The 12,338-nt window shown below is 43.6% G+C and overlaps 2 long non-coding RNA genes across 2 annotated transcripts; one reads left to right on the plus strand and one right to left on the minus strand.

Annotated features, from left to right (window-relative positions):
• Positions 1-430: 430 nt before the first annotated feature.
• On the minus strand, positions 431-6,648 carry LOC146428506 (uncharacterized). The gene is made up of 3 exons (XR_014855900.1): positions 6,534-6,648; positions 656-740; positions 431-534 (listed from the first exon to the last, which is right to left on the minus strand). It is a non-coding gene; the product is annotated as an uncharacterized LOC146428506 (long non-coding RNA).
• A 123-nt stretch (positions 6,649-6,771) lies between these two features.
• Positions 6,772-7,899, plus strand: LOC146428507 (uncharacterized). The gene is made up of 3 exons (XR_014856081.1): positions 6,772-6,837; positions 6,917-7,067; positions 7,184-7,899. It is a non-coding gene; the product is annotated as an uncharacterized LOC146428507 (long non-coding RNA).
• Positions 7,900-12,338: the final 4,439 nt, after the last annotated feature.

Below are 12,338 nucleotides of genomic sequence, written 5' to 3' on the forward strand. Positions count from 1 at the left end.
AGTGGTCCAGGATCCATAAACGTCATTTCCCAGGATAATCCTTGACTTTTGTTTCAGTCTGTTATTTCCCACTTAATACCCACAGCTTTTTAATTGGTTATTATTATTTCTTATTATATTTGAAAATTTTAAGAGTCTCTTAAGAAGCAAAAAAGGGACATAATTAAAGAAAAATGCCAAGAATATTCCAAATGTAGTGTGACTTTACAGATGTGACAGATATTGATTCTTCTCAGGAGGGCGACAGAAAGCTGTGGTGGGCCAGAGCCCTCAGCCCTCATCTGACAGCAGAACATCCCCTCAGGATTCACTTTGTGAACTGCAGTCACACAATAACCACCAGCAGCTCCTGCACCCAGCTCTCCAGTGCGGCCCACACTGTTGTCAGACAATCTTTTCCATTATTTTGATGTTGTAATACATTTATTTACCTGATTTAAAAGCAACCATTGACCTGCCACATGACTTCAGGCACGTTACTTCAGTGTGCTGGTTTTTATCTTCTGATGGCCTTTCAGACCTTTAGTTCCTCTTCTAATCACAAATAAAATATAGACAGTGATGACAAGAAAAGGGAAAGATGTAATATGAATACTGACCACGGAGAATGAAGAAGGTGACACAACATGTTCAATTTTCAAATTGTCATCATTACTCTTAAGGACAGGCAGAGACAGTTCCTCAAATGCCAGATCTCCCACTCAGGGGGCTCAAGGACAGCCAGACAGGCTGGACAGCATCTGTAAGAGATCCAGGCTAAAATTCAAGCTACCTTTCAAAATACAGCTTTGAGACTGAAATGTTGCTTATCGTGAAGAGAGGATCTGTAAAAACAGAAATGGGAAGATAAGGAGGCTGAGATTGGTAAGCACAAAGAGTGTCTCAGTGACTTCCAGCTTGAACAATCCAAGATGGGTGGTTTGATTATGAAAAAGAGTGGTAAACAAGGAAAGATCATGGATGGAAAAAATAAACATCAAGGGCTCAAGTCAGGCTGTGCAGAAATGCCATGCTGCTGCTGCCAGCAGTGCGTGTGACACATTGACACCATGGCATGGAGGGTGGGGTGGGTTTGATCACTGCCTGATTGACGCTAATGACATTCCCCCAGTGGCTGTGGCTTTATTCACACCACACCCAGGAGGGTCAGAGGCACATTCCTCTTCAGTTCTAATGTGAAAAAACACGCTTTGAGTCAAGTTAAATGATGCCAGGTGTTTGCTCTGGTTGCCTTAACTGAGGCATCGTCTGAGCTCAGCCTGCGCTTCCCAACAGTGTAACAGCCCTTCAGGATGTTCCTTACCTGCTTGTGACTCCAGCCAGCTCCACGTCCAGCTGCTAATGGATGAGTGAGATCCATCCCTGTGATAATGTCTGTGTGCAACATCTGTGAGTGTAGAGCCAACCCAGCAGTGTTGGGAACTGTTGTGTTTATTTGCGTTGCCTGGAAGCCCCATTTAGGGATCAGGAGTGTGTGACAGACACAAACCTAAAGCACTGCAACCTCTATGGAGGGGTTATTTACCTCTGCTGCTTTTGTCCTGCCTGTCAGGAAATGCCTTGCTTCTGCAAGTGACAAAAATGCACCCGAAATGGAAAGAGAACTCTAGTGCCTCAAATCCCAGAGCACAAGATCTGAAGCGCCACCCAGTCCAGATCATCAAAGCATTCTGAAAAGCTGAAACCTTGTAACAAGGTAAACTCTGAACTTCTGAGCCCAATCCCCAAGGCCAGTGAAAATTTCTTAAGGACATTTCTTAAGAAAGAGGTGCATACAAATGTGTACAAATGCACTGCTTGTTTTGCAAGTGAAAGTTGAAGTTTTCAGACGCTTTGTGCCTAAAGAGGTCACGGTGATAAACATTTGGCAGATCCCAGGAAAGCTAATGGCAACTGTCAAAGCTCAGAATTCCTGAAAATCTGAATATTTTTGTGTTAAGACCCTATTTCAGGAATTGCAATTTATAAATAACTGCCTGATGGCACACCTAAATTTAAGAATGCCAAGGAATCTAGCAAAATCCATGCGCCGAACACTTCCAGAGGCAGTTTCGTAAGAGCTCTGGAGGCTGTCTGTGAAAGCTCTGTGCCACGGACTCACACTGGCTGTGCTCCTCAGCCTGGCACGGCTGGCGCTTGCATGTTCCATCCTGTTCTCCTTTCCACCCTTACAATCTCTCACTAGGATCAGCAACAAGCCTCTGGAAGCAAAACATAGATTAGCCTGGATTGTTCCAATGCCTCCAAACGCGTGCTGCAGCAGTGGGGTGCACGGCTGGAGGAGGAGGAGGAGGAGGAGGAGAAAGGCTGCCTTTCTCTTGTCCCTCACATGCAGAGGTGATGGCTCAGCTCACACGGAGCAGGACAGCACAGGCTGCCACCTGAGCAGCATCTCACGCTGGCTGAGCCCATGTTCCTCACCCTGGAAAACCAAAGGGATGGGCATTCTCAATTAGAGACGTGGGAAGTCCCAAATTCCATCATCCATGCGGGCCTCGAGTGGGAATGACAGATTCACCATTGCACACACACAACCAGGAATCTTTCAATAGAGACATTCCTCTGGGGGCTGAAAACCCGGCTGAGGGTGTGAGTGCACATCTACTTATGGCAAGATAAATATTTCTGTAAACACCTAGAGGAAAAGAAGGCAAATCTTAAATTAATTAGAGTACACTCTGAGAAAGGGAGATTAAATAGTGAAAAACTTCCATACAGGTATTCTGGATTAATTTTCTAGACAATATTTTCTAGAACAGAGATCTAGATCAGTCTTTTAACAGTCTATCTCGCTCCAGATTTTCCAAGAGCACTTTTTGATTTTCTCTCTTTCCTGGTGACCCAGTAACTCATATGCATTTTCTCAGGATTACCAGAGCAATTCCTTTGTGATGATTTCTCTATTCTGCACTTTATATTGAGGCTGAACATTGAAGCTCAGAATGTTAATCATGAGAAGAAGAAGAACAGGATAATCAGTGATTGCTTGCAGAGCAGTGAAGCTGCAAATCAGCTGCTGAGGATAAATACCAGACACAAACATGCTTCAGAAGCAGTTCTGAAATACTTAAACACAATATATTTCCCTTACCATAACCCTTTGATGTCACAATCTTTTCTAAAACAAAGGGTCTTCCATGCAGAACACTCTCGACACCAATGCCAGGCCTTTCCAGGGGAAAATGGGGATGAAGTACAGCTTCCCCTGGGCAGAGGGGCTCTTGCTGAGAGCAGCCAACTTCAGCAGGTGACACTCAACTGCTGAGCACATCATTCCGAAAGGCAGTGGCATGCATTTTCAGCTACTTCATGGTAGTTGGTCATGTTTGATCGATTAAACCAAACTCAAAAAGTAGCAGTGCAATATTGTATTCATGCTGATTAATTAAAGAGGAAAAATCAGGTTTTAACTTTATGTCTATGGCAGCAGGTTCTGCAGACCACCGAAAGTCTGAGGACCTTAAAATGGTATTTCATGCACACAGGCACTAATAAAGAATTGCAGGCAGCTTTGCTTAGGGTGCAAAAGGAGATGGCAGCAGAAACAAAATCAGAAGAGCTGAGTGATGACTGTTCAGTGATTATAGCTCAGCAAAACAAAGCCCAGAACGTTAAGCAGGTAGGAGCAGGACAGTGTGTCTTTCACAGACTAAGATTTCTTATTGGTGCTCCAAGTGATGTGGGTCTCAGAACTTCTGACAGAGCAGAACCAGAGTGTGCATTTGTGTCTTCAGAGGAGTCTGCTGCAGGAGCAGGAAAGAGGCAGCACTGAGCAGGGAGCTTGGGGAGCTGGGAGCAGAGGGGCTCCAGCTCTTGGACAAATTCCTGAACCCCAGGAGTGTTTCCTCTCTGGGCTCTGTGACAGCCATGTGCTGCACAGGACTGGGAACAGAAATGATTCCTATCCACCCCACGCTCCTGAGTGAGGCTTCTCCTGCACCCCCAAATCTGCCATGGTGCTTGGGTGCAGTCACCTACCAGGGAGATTTGGGGGGTTGTGATCTGTCTCTTCTCATTGCTCTGCAAATCTGAGTCAGTCACAGAAATAAGAGTGAGACAGGAAAAAATAGAAAGGGAGAAGTGGTTAAGGCATTCCTGTGTGACGCAAATGCAGTGATGTCAGAATTGGAGACCACAGACACCTCTGCCAAAATGAATGGGATTCCAGCAGGCTCCAGCTGGTCTCATGGTTTGTGCATTCTGCCTTGTTTCCTGGATACCAGCAATTCCCAGCTGTAAACTGAGCAACCATTAACCCTTCCCTGCTGTGGGTTTCCAGGCAGCCACTCATGGGGAAGTTTTCCCTTCTGGTGAAAGATTCCCATATTTCATAACCAGGCATCTTTTATGAATCAATGGCCAGCTTAAAATAACCCCTTGACCCTAAGTGCCTGGGAGAGCCATTGGAACATGGCAAAGAGAACCTTTTATACAAAGCAACATTTATTATCTGATCTTTCAGCTGCCTCCCTGTACCCTTGAGCCTCATTCCCCAATCACTCATGTGACTTACCACCTTTATCATTTTTCCTCTCCTACTGCTTTTTTTCTTCTTTTTTTCCCCCCTCTTCCTTCAAGCTAATTTTAATTTTTTTCCTTCCTGCCTCTGCAATGAGAAGATGAGGCATAGCTTTAGTGCTGAACTTACTCTGGGGATAGATCTGAAATCCTGGATCTGACATACAACTCCCAGAAATTTTTGTGAGGAAAAGCATCCAAATTCTTAATCTAGTGGCTGATTCCTTCCTGGCACAAACTGAAAACCTAATTTTGGATCTCAAATGCCTGAACTTCCCGAAAGTAAAAATCTAGGCATGGATTTTTTTTGGCTGAACTAGCCCTCCCACTGCTGGGAGGGAACAAGAGCTTGAACTCAGGCCAGGTCAAAATAATCAAATATATAATTTATTAATCACTACTAATCAAATTGCATTTAAGCTGCATGGGCAGGTTCCCCCATTCTTCTCTCTGGGTACTGACAGACAATCAAAAACTTAGCACAGGCACAGAAGAAACCTCATTGACTGAGGTGACAGCAGAAAGTGTGAGTGGTTTTGAAAATTGGTAGTGAAAAGACAAACACATCCAAAATCAGAGCAAGTTAAAATGCAGTGATTACATTTTTAAACAGTATGTATTTGTCCAAAACATGAAAGTGTGAGTAACTGCATTAAGGGCTAAACTGCATTTGCAGCCTGCTCAGCACAAACTGCTGCTGCTGATGAACTTATCTGACAAGAAAAGTGGGGCAGTGATTCCAGCCAAGGAGCATCAGAGGCTGTGGCCAGCACTCCACTCTTCCCCTGGCTCATGGACATCCCAAAGGACAGCCTCTCCTGTCCCCTGCCTGACCTCCCTGCATGGCTCACACTGCCTCTACCACTGCCGCTTTAACCAGGGCAAAACCTGGGCTCTTCTCAATTCCTTTCTAAGCTTTTAGGGTGCATCCATTCAAATTTTTCTCAACTGACATGGAAATTGATATTTCTCATCTGGCAGGAAAAGTTCAACTTCAAGAAAAATAATAAAATAACAACATCTAGAAATCTGATACTGCAGCCACCTCCTCCTTGGCCTGTGGTCAGTGCCAGTGGTCAGACCTCACTCACAAAGAGGGCTCAGCCCCCAGCAATGGATCACAGGACAACTTTTGTGGAAGCTGAGCACAAAGAGAGCCATTCTGGCCCCACTCCTCATCTTCCACAAACCTACCACTCTCCAGCTCATGGTACAGCTGCAGTTCAGCCAGAGACACTCTCAGCTTTCCATTCCAGCTTTCCATTTCCATTCCAGTAAAGCCCTGTGCCTGGGCCTGCTTGCTAAGACCAGGCCTTATTCTGCAGAACATTTTATTTCTTCTGACATTACAACACAGATGTATTATTTACCATGAGCTCAAGCACTGGGGAAGTGTAATTACAGTCCCTCAAGTCTTCAGAAGTAGTAAAGACTAATTTTCCTTGAGTAAGAGAGTGATACAAGAAAGCAGGTCATTAAATTTAGTAAAATGAAGAGTGAAAAAGAATATGATTTGTGGCTATAAATGCATCAAGGAAATAGGAAAGGAAGGAAAAGAACAGATTAAGCTAAATATGACTGTTGGAGTAAGAGCATATAGGCATGGACTGACTATTAATAAATTAAGATTGAAAGAAAATTAGAAGGCTCCCAACCAATTCAACAATTCTAAATCCTAGAGCTGTCAAACATGGGAGCAGCAGAGACCAGAACTCTGGCTTCAGAATAAAACCTAAGACAGCAAAACCAATCATATAGCTTGGTATTTCTGAGAAGGGCCCTGAGTCAGCGTCCCAAGCAGTCCTTAGTAGGCTCATCTTTCTTTCCCTTGCTTGTTTTAGCTGCTTTTGCATAGCAGACAAGCATTTCCCTTTTATTTCACTTGCTGGAACATTTTCATTTCTGAGACCAAAGAGAAAGAGGAGAGGTTGTGCTGCAGTCCAGGGGTGAAGACATGCAACACTCAGCCAATTGGGTTTCTATCACTTCCCCAGCCCCAGTCACTGACTTCTCACCTGCTCCTCATCGTTCTGCTTCCACACATTTTGACTCAGCTAAAAACAGATGCATCTTCCATCTTTCTGCTGGAGCAGTGCTGCAGAGCCAGCCCCACTTCTCATGTGGAACACAATGCCCACCCTCCAAAGGATTTATTGCTAGGCATACATCATGTGCAAATGCTGTGAGTGAACATAAGTCAAAAGGAGTTGATCTTCAGCAACGTGACAAGGCTCCCTTATGAGCTTTGAGAACATCTTTGAGTCCCAGAAAAGTGACACCATTGACATAAACAGTCTAAAGATGAAACAAACGGCACTGGTAGTAAATAACTAATATTAAACACAACTATGATACTAAAAACAATATAAATTTTTTTTTATTTTAATCTTGCTCCTAGAATAATTGGTGGTCTTGTGGTAATTATCAACATGGAACTCCATCAGAAGACCATGGAATCACAGCATGGTTAGGGTTTGGGAGGCACCTCTGAAGATCATCTAGTCCAAGCCTCCTGCTAAAGCAGGAAGATGCTGCAAAAGGCCAGTCAGGTCAGTGATATCAATGTGTTAAAGAGCAGCCAGCCCAGCACACCAGGATTAGTCACAGCAGAGATGAAACAAACCTGCTCAGCCTCCTTCCCTTTGCTTTGTACTGATGTTCACAGATAAACCCATGCGGGAGAAGCTGGAAAGAACTGAATGTCCTGTGGGAGCTCTTATCAAGACCAGGAGTGAACAGCCAATAACCACTCAGCAAGTCACCTTCTAAGTTTAAAAAGCAGCCTGTTGTTTTAAATTATGTTAGTCATCAACAAATTGGCTGGGGTGCTCTTCACTCCCTCAGTTTCCCTTCTCCAGTCTCCCTCTGCTGGGATGAGCCAGCTGTTTGTCCTTACAATATGTTATGGACAGGAGCAAAAATCTTTTGCCATTTTTAGGACCTAAATGGTGTCACTTTGTTTGGGAGGCTGACATGTGTTTGTTCTATCATTGTTTGCTCTCCCTTCTTTGAACGTAACCTCTGGGGACAGGGACTTTTTGTCATGCACTGTTTGTGCAGCACCAGCACAGCCCTGTTCCTCTGAGCCTCCCTGGCACACCCACAGCAACTCCAAGCTACACAGGATTTGCTGCTGTGAATCTTCACCATTGGAAATAGACTCAACTCGTGGCAGCCAGAATATGACTGGAATAGCCACCACGATGGTCAGTGCAAAGAAGTATCTGTCTGTGGGACCAAGTTCTGATTGTCCTTCTCTCTCCACTCCCACTCAGACACAAAGATGCAAAGATACATTTGCCAGTACAACACAGACATTTTTTTCCCCAGACTTCATTATTTACAAAGAATAGTGTGCGTGATCCACACAGGGTGGATTGATTGAGGCATCTCTTAAAATGTTTATTCAAAAACACAAACCTCAGTTTGTGGCACCTAACCAAGCTGACCACAAACAGCAGGCCAGACCCTGCCCCAGTGCCCTGCCCTTGCTTCCAGTACCAGCTCTGCTATTCCAGGATAACCCACACTGTTAGTGAGTACTATTATTAATCGTTTGTAATTTCAGAAGTACAGATGGTTTGCTTAGCAAGTACCAAACGTGGAATTGGTTGGGACAGTAGGAGATAGATACTTAGCAAACATCTCTACCCATAGCTCTTATCCTGGTTAATTCCTCAGAGTAGCCTCTCATCAAGGCTGCAGTCACTGATTAGGTTTTCAACTTGCCAGTTTGTGGTGTTTGACTACAACGTGATTGCAGGATCAACTCCTCCTAGGGAAAATGCCACCACTGCCCTCTCCTGTCCTCTCCTTGTCTCCTGTTTTCATTCCTTCTTTTCCCAGTATTTCTTTAACTCTGGACTTACAATCTTCTTCTGACACAGAAGAATGCCCAGGAATTTTTTTGTGCCCTCTTCTTTGTCCTGTTTCGAAGCCCTGGAGACAGGAATTGTGTCTGTCCTGTGTTTGTTGGTGGCAGAGAGCACAGAGCTCTTGCCAGGGGCTGCAGCTGCCAGGCAGTGTGGCACCACGGCTGGGGCTGCAGCACAGCCTGCCCAGCTCTCCAGCTGGGTTATTCCAAATTCCACGAGCAGGAGTTACTAAAGAGGGAAGAATGTCAAAAGATCATTTCTGACCACAGGAACACCAAAGCTCAGTAGAGAGGCAGCCAGGAGAAGGCAGCTAAATTCCCGGTTATGTTTCTGGGAAAGCAGAGCCCTATGACACAATCCTAAAAAAGTCACCTGCTCTTAGCATGTTCGAAACAAAGCGAAGGGGAAAGAGCAATGATTTTGTATATAAATCATTGTGACTTGTTTCCCTCTCAACTGACATTATATAACATCTGTCACATCTCAGATCTTGCCCTCTGTGTATGGCAATTTAACTGTTTGCATAATGATGTTAAAACCCATAGCTTCAGGGAAAAATTTGAATATAGAATCAGGCAAATTGGTTTCCCCCTACTTAATTCTTGTAGTGAGACAGACAATGAAGTCCCCAGTTCATCATCAACACCACTACAACGTCAGAAGGTAGATAAACACTACCCCATCAAGGGTCCATGTAACAAAATCAGTTCTCCTTCAGCTACAGGAGAACAGATTCACAGGACATCCTGAAACCTCCAGCCATCCCAGCCCTTCAGCCTCCAGCCCAACAGAAGTTTCTCTGAAGTAGATTTATAGATCCAAATGCTGAAAGACCTGAAAGGGAATATTATGGTCCTTTAATTTGCCCTGAATACAGAGGCTGTAATTCTTTTTAAGGCTAAACAAACACACATGTTCTTGAAATTGATCTAATTCCATCAGGATTGTTCGAAACCTGGTGAAGCTGCTGCTGTCCCTGATAAATAATTGCAATGTTTAATTACCTTCACTGCTGGCAAGTTGTATATTATTTATTTTAAAGAGACTTCTTTTTTTCACTTTTGCTTCCAGCATGAAATCTTGCGATGCAACTGAAGTGCCCCAACTATCACATGAATTCAATTGCAAAGATCTACTCAGGGTGGTCAAGCAATTTCTAAAATCCTTCCTTTGAGATGAATTTAGCTTCCAAAATTTGTTTACCAGCTACTGGATTGTTTTTGTCTTTTCAATCCCCTTTGGAATTATTGCATCCTGGCTTGAGTAAGTGGACATCAGAACAAGACATGGTGTTTAACTAAGAGCATTACTAATAGGGACTCATTTTCCTTTTTCTGAAGGTCTGATGGCTTTGTAACCCATGAACAACTGTGTAACTTAGAGGGACAGCCTGGCTATTCAACCACTCCTGTTTCTTGATCCTGGGTGTTGAAATTATGTTGTTTTGGGGAGTTTCTTCATTGTTTTTTTCTTTCTTTTCTTCTCAGACTTTTTCTTGTGCGCTATGAAAAGAAGCTCTTCATGAAAAGTTAGGGGAGAACAATCTCCCCTGGCCTTCCTCCAGTTCCTGGAGGTAAAAGCATGACAAGCAGCTTTAGTCCATAAAACTGACAAATAATCTTTGCCAGATTTTTCCCAATTAGGGCCTATCAGTCTTTACAATGAAACCCTTTATTTGCCAGAAACAAAGTCCAATTATACCTCCCGAGGAAAAAGGAGGAGCAGGTGCTTCCACAGGCAGAATATGAGCACCAGGAAGGTGGAAGAGCTTTGGTTTTAACTGCCTTAACTCTTTGCATTCCACAGTTGTGTTGCAACAACAATAACTTGGCTCTGCATAACTGACCAGGAGTCGCTGATGAACTTTGATGATCCCATGGCCCAGAAGCAGAGAATACCCAAACATTCCTAGTCAAGGATTCTCCAAAAGTTTCTGGCACCATTTACAGTCAATATCCACGCAAAGCACAGCTGAAAACATAAATGGGGCAGTTTCAAAGTTCTGTTGCTCTAGGCACCAACAAGCTCTTCACACATATTTGACTCCCCACTGCCTTCAGGGTGGATGTACCCTAGGGATGGACTCTGCAGCCTCCTGGAGTGTCACAAGTCTGGATGCCGTGGGAAAATCAGGGAAACAGACCTCACAAAGTGGCCGAGCTCACAGCTTCTCCTAAAAAGCACCTCCTTTCTGTGTCATCAAAGACATGCCACTGGAGTGGCCCTGGAGGGCATTTCCTATGCTTGAACATCATATTCTGAGGTTATTTATTAAACACAGAGTATCCAGAGAGCTTTGTATTGTAACTGTCATTTTTATGTCCAGTATTTATTTCAGCGAAGATAGTTCCACTGTGAAATTATTTTTTATTAAGATACATAGTCACAAAACTTTTAGGGACTCTTTTCTGTCACGGAATGTGATTCACCACTCTACCCATAGAGGCCATGATTCATTAGGGCTGGTTTTTATTATTATGAGTCTTATTTTAGCAACTTGGCTGTCCTTAATCCATTTGGATTAGATTTGCCTGCAAAACTCATGCATGGGATAACTATAACCTGTCACATAAAACACCCGTTCACCCTCATGTTGGCGGGGGTGGTTTTTACTTCAGCTTATTGGAAAATTAAAGTGCATTTTTCCTCATCTTGTGTTTTCTATTTGACACATTATAGAAGTAAACATTACATTGCATGCACTTTTAAAATAAAATCCTCTTTTTCTCATTTATATTTATATGGAAGTGGAATGTGTTGAGTGTTTCCAAGGTGCAAGGCCCTGTGTGTTGGTATTACACACACCAACATTTCCTGAGTTCCTGAGGCACTGCAGGTTTGCGTGTTAGCCCTCCACAGCTGAAGCCACACATCTGGGAGACACAATTCAAACCAGCAGTTAAGCAAGTTGTAGCTTCCCAGCTACGTAGCTAGAATTTCCAAAGTGACAGGATGTTGTGGTATGTCCCCAAAAGCTGTCCTCACCTTGCCGATGAATTACAGTTCCTGTAATGTTTGGCCACATGGAATCACAGTACCCATGATGTCCAATAGTTTCACCAAGAGAATCACAGTAGGATAACTCATCTTGGCTTGTGGGGACTACAAAAACAGCTTGCTAATCACTGGTTTACAACATGCATGGCAAAACATCTACTACAGATGGGATTTGTGTGACTGGGCTTCTCCTTTATAAGAAACTAAATATAGATTTAAATGCACTGGGTAATGTGCTGAGCCAAAGTAAAAGTGTCCTGAATCAAAAAAGGCAATGGAATTGGAAACATACAGTTGTTCCCACTGATAAGGTTGGATTTCTGTTCTTACTGGACTAGTGAAAGGAACAGTAAAAGAGAAGTGGTGAGATGCAGGCAGCTCATGTATTGCTTATAGCCTCATGGTAAGAGTTTAGACACATTACAAAGGCTACAGGAGTTGGCATTCCTCTTCTTCTTAGTTTTGTGGGGTTGTTTTTGTTTTCTTTTAATGACAAAAGCTAGAAGAGGAAAGGAAAATTATAAATGGTATATTTAATTATTTACTTGCCTTAGCAAGGGTCTAATGGTCTGGCTCACCTGATTCAGGATCTGACTGCTCAGGACAGTTTGTAATAAAACTGGACGCTAGAACTTCTCTAACCAGCACACTACTTTAACCAGCTAAGAATGGGGCTACACTGTGTGACACCTCATCAGGGCTCTGGGCACTCCAAAAGAACTGCAGCAGCCCAGATTGCCTTTGTCCAGGTGATAGCAGGAAGGGATGCCTGAACTGGAACAGGAATGGAGCACCTCAACAGTTTCATAATTTTGACAGTCTGCTTAGGAGCTAGAGCACTTTGCCACCAGGACTTTGAAATCTGGGCCAGATGCCAGGTTAGAGTTAACTGCAGTATCCCAGCTCTTAAAATCTCAGGCTTCTTAGATTTGGTGGTTTTGCTCTCAG

Source organism: Lichenostomus cassidix, chromosome 20 (genome assembly GCF_008360975.1).
Source record: "Lichenostomus cassidix isolate B80296 chromosome 20, HeHo_3.0, whole genome shotgun sequence".
NCBI lineage: Eukaryota > Metazoa > Chordata > Aves > Passeriformes > Meliphagidae > Lichenostomus > Lichenostomus cassidix.